Source organism: Hipposideros armiger, unplaced genomic scaffold, assembly GCF_001890085.2.
Source record: "Hipposideros armiger isolate ML-2016 unplaced genomic scaffold, ASM189008v1 scaffold_90, whole genome shotgun sequence".
NCBI classification, from domain to species: Eukaryota; Metazoa; Chordata; class Mammalia; order Chiroptera; family Hipposideridae; genus Hipposideros; species Hipposideros armiger.
In genome coordinates this window covers 2,802,737-2,806,767 of record NW_017731440.1, presented here as the reverse complement: position 1 = coordinate 2,806,767, position 4,031 = coordinate 2,802,737, and positions in this window count along the sequence as shown.

Below are 4,031 nucleotides of genomic sequence, written 5' to 3'. Positions count from 1 at the left end.
TTTAAATGTTGAGTAAGGTCTAATTTTTATTATATTTCCCATTTGAAGTTTCAGATTTGTAATTATTTTGCTGAGAGCAAGAAGTTATCAGAGAGACTTTATGGGGGAATAGGCACCTCCCAATGTTGATCTTGTCTCCATATAGCAGAGCGCTAGTATAGTCAGGTGGAAACATTAAAAACAAATCAGTTGATCAATTTATTTAACACATATTTTAATGTCCCATCTATATCATTGTCTGTATCCCCCTGAGCTTTGCACAACACTTGTCCTCGGTTTGTTTGTTCACACTTGTTTTTTCAGTTAAAAGTAGTGAACATTTGGCATGTGGTGCTCAATATTTTTAATTGAGCTAAAGTAGTCTAAGCCAATCATAGAAATGTAATTCCCTTGCCAGTGATTGGTTTACATGTGATGCAGTTCTAGCCAATGAGATGTAAGAGGATGTCTCATAAAAAATGAGACACCTGAAAGGAAATACTGCTTTTTATGCTGTCCTACATTGTTTGATCCAGATGTGACACTTGGAATATGGCAACCATTTTGCCACCATGAAGGCCTAAGGTGACAGAGCAAAAAGATGGGATGAACCTGGGCCTTCAGTGATACTATTACAGAACTAAATCATTAACCAAACTTGGATTTCTCCTTATATGTAATAATAAACCCTCCCATATTTAAGCCAGTTGAGTAGGAGTTTTCTGGATTTGTATACAATTTGATACACAACTCTAATACTGTTTAGCTCTTCAGGTTATTCTTATTCATATATTCTCTTGATCATGTTAGTTATGCTTCTTGGGCATTTTCAAATCCCCCTAGTTTTCTTGAAAAGAAGCATCTAAGGACATACACTGATTAACCATTCTGAGTGCAGAGATTTTGTTTTATGTGTGTATCAGTATATACCAACCCCATCATAGTGCATATTATTCAATGACTGTCCACTGAATAAATTAATTTTCCATAATTATTTTTTTATCATAATGGTATATGGGGCTGATAGCCTCAAGCAACAGACTAAGGATAACATAATGCCCTTTCAATTCCCTTTTTCTGATACTTTATAAAGGTCAGAAGCCATGACTTTTCAAGCATCAGCCATATTTTTTTCCTCCAGATTTGTTTATTGGCATGAGAATTCATCTATACTTATCTTTCTGTTGATTCAGAAAAATGAGATAGAATTCCAAGAGCAAAGGGGGAAACAGGCAGTGAATAACACCTATTTAATAGGCTGCCACATGAAGGTGAAGCTCTTTTGCAACAGGGAACTTCAGAGCCCACACACTTCCTGTGCTTTGAAGCCCTAAATGTTTAAATTAACTGAGATGATACAGGAAAGAAACAGAATCGTCACAGTAAAAAAATGAACATATATTTTAGGCTAGGTTATACTTTTCTACCTACCACTTGCTATATCTGGTTCTATGTGTAATAAATAAATAACGTGCTAATTTGCATCCCTGTTTTCAAATTACAAACAGTAACCCTCTGGGGTAGCTTGTTTGCCAAGGTTGGAAGCTATGTGCTTGGAAAGCTACTCATTCCAGAGGCTGCCACACGTAGTTCAGGGTACCACCCAAGATATAGAGTAGAAGCAACTTAGGTGTCCCTCATTTGGGGAATAAACAAATAAAATCTAGTTTATCCATACATTTGAAATATTAAATAGCAGTTAAAATAGGTAAAGTAGATCTACATAAATAGTATGGTTAAAACTCAAAAACAAATGTTCAGTGAAAAGTAGCAAGTTTCAAGTATGATACGATTTATATCATGTGTTAAAAACAAAACAATATTTAAAAATGCATGAGAATGATGCACACCAACTTCAGGATGGTGGCGGGGAGAGGGAAAGGAGGGGGGACAGGTGGGCAGAATTGATTTTCACTGTATCTGTACTTGGCCTATTTCTTTAAAAATAAAAATTTGAAGTAACTATGGCAAATGTTAATATTTGTTAAAGCTAGGTGGTGGGACATGGTTGTCTCATATACATTGTCTGTACTTTTCTGTGTTTTTGAAACAGTTCATATTTTTTTTAAAGGGGGGGCTAATTTCACAATTCTAGAATGGCAAAGATCTGTTATTCGTTAATCCCTTCTGTGTGATAGTCTAAACTTATATCAATATTCAAATTCAATTTTAAGATAACTTGGAAAAAATATTTCCTAGTGATTTATAGTAGTATACATAAAGGTCATCCTAGCAAGGCCATTTAAAGACAAGAAAATAGTACTTATAATAAAGTCAATTTCTCAGGCAATAGTTCTGTGCTTACCAAAAGCTGCAAATTATAAGAAATAAGTAACAACATTTGAAGTATTTTGTCCTACAAGGATGGGTTGTGTTTGAAACTATCCCAACTTTTTACACAGAGGAAGCAGTTTGCCAGCTACTTCAACTATGTTTTTTAAAAAGCAGAAACATGAACATTTTGTAATCCAAGGATTTTCTCACAGCTTAATCATTCCTGTTGACTAAAGTTTCCTAGAGGAAGTGTGTGAGGAAGTGATCTCACATGTCTAAGTTTCTTGGAACCATTTAAAAAAGAAGCTGTTGAAAGTGACTTTATATTTAAGATATAAAATATATCAACTCTCAATATAACAGGAAAAAGAGTCATCATCATTTACCATCTGGATCCAATGAATCTTAGAATTAAAAAAATAAATAAATAAATAAATAAATATATATATATATATAGTCATTCATGGATAATTTGCAGAAGTATAAAGGGATAGCTTAATTAGAAACTTTAATAAGAATTTAAGCATAGTAAACAATTTTTATTTCACATTTTTTAGACTTTGAAATTATATATCCTTGAGGGCCAGCCGAGTGGCTCAGTGATTAAGAGCTAGCTTAAGAGTTTGAGCTCTGAGCAACACCGGTTCGATGCCTGGCCCAAGCTGAGCTGCCGCTGTGCTGCCAACAGGTGGCATGATGGCTCAGCTAAAAAAAAAATAAAAAAATTATATATCCTTGAAGTGGGCAGTGTCGGTTGAATGTAACTAACTGCTCATCACCTGTTATGAATGAACCTGGAACATATTCATCTTGTGAATAGTGACTCCCAATTTCAAATACATTTTTATTAGGTTCTAGCTTATCATTACTTCTGGTTCTTCTTGCACTTGCATCACCAAAATGTAATACTTTAAAAAAAACTTTGATGGCATAATTTTGTTTAAGAAGGATGGCAATTACTGGAAAACATTTTAATTTTTGGATTTATAAGCACCAATTAGAATGACCAGTTCAATATATTTTTTTCATTTCTACATCATTTATTTCCTTTCAGTCACCTTTGTATACATAGCTGTTTTCAGAATTTTTCAACTTAGGAACTATATCAAGTAAGTTTTGGTGGCTAAACATCATAAAAGGTGAAAGAATACAGCCACACTGTCCATTTAGCAGAATTAGATGATCCAGTCGCTTGTCATAAAATATTGCATGATGAACCCCTTTCTATTGAGTAAATGCCTGAAAATACTGTATTTCCTTGTTGTCCTTAGAAATATATGGTTCACTCATCCATTCGAGTTTGAGAAAACTCTTTAGAATATGCATCTGTAGACTCAAGGTCTGAGGTTTTGTTTACATGGTCAATTTCATCAATATCATTAAAATCTAGAGTATTGTCTTCTGTCTCTTTGCATCCACCTTTAATAATTGTAAAAATCTGATTCCTTTAATAATTGTAAAAATCCTTGTATTAATTTTCTTCTACTTGCCATTATGATTAAAATGAAAACTTCTAAACTCTCAACTGTGTTCCTTGAAAGTCTAAAACAAAAGACTTTAATGGTGGTGTCTCCAGACTTTTATACCTTCTTGAAAGATGATGCAATACTTTGAGCAATGCTATATGGAAACTGAAGGATTATGTAACAGTGATGATTTATTTTACTAGTACTGTCTTCTTCTAGGTGATTCTACCATTGTTCCATTTCCTTATTATTACTTTAGTCTTTTTAAGCATAGCTGGAAATAATTGATTAGTGATGGTTAAATAATTCTTG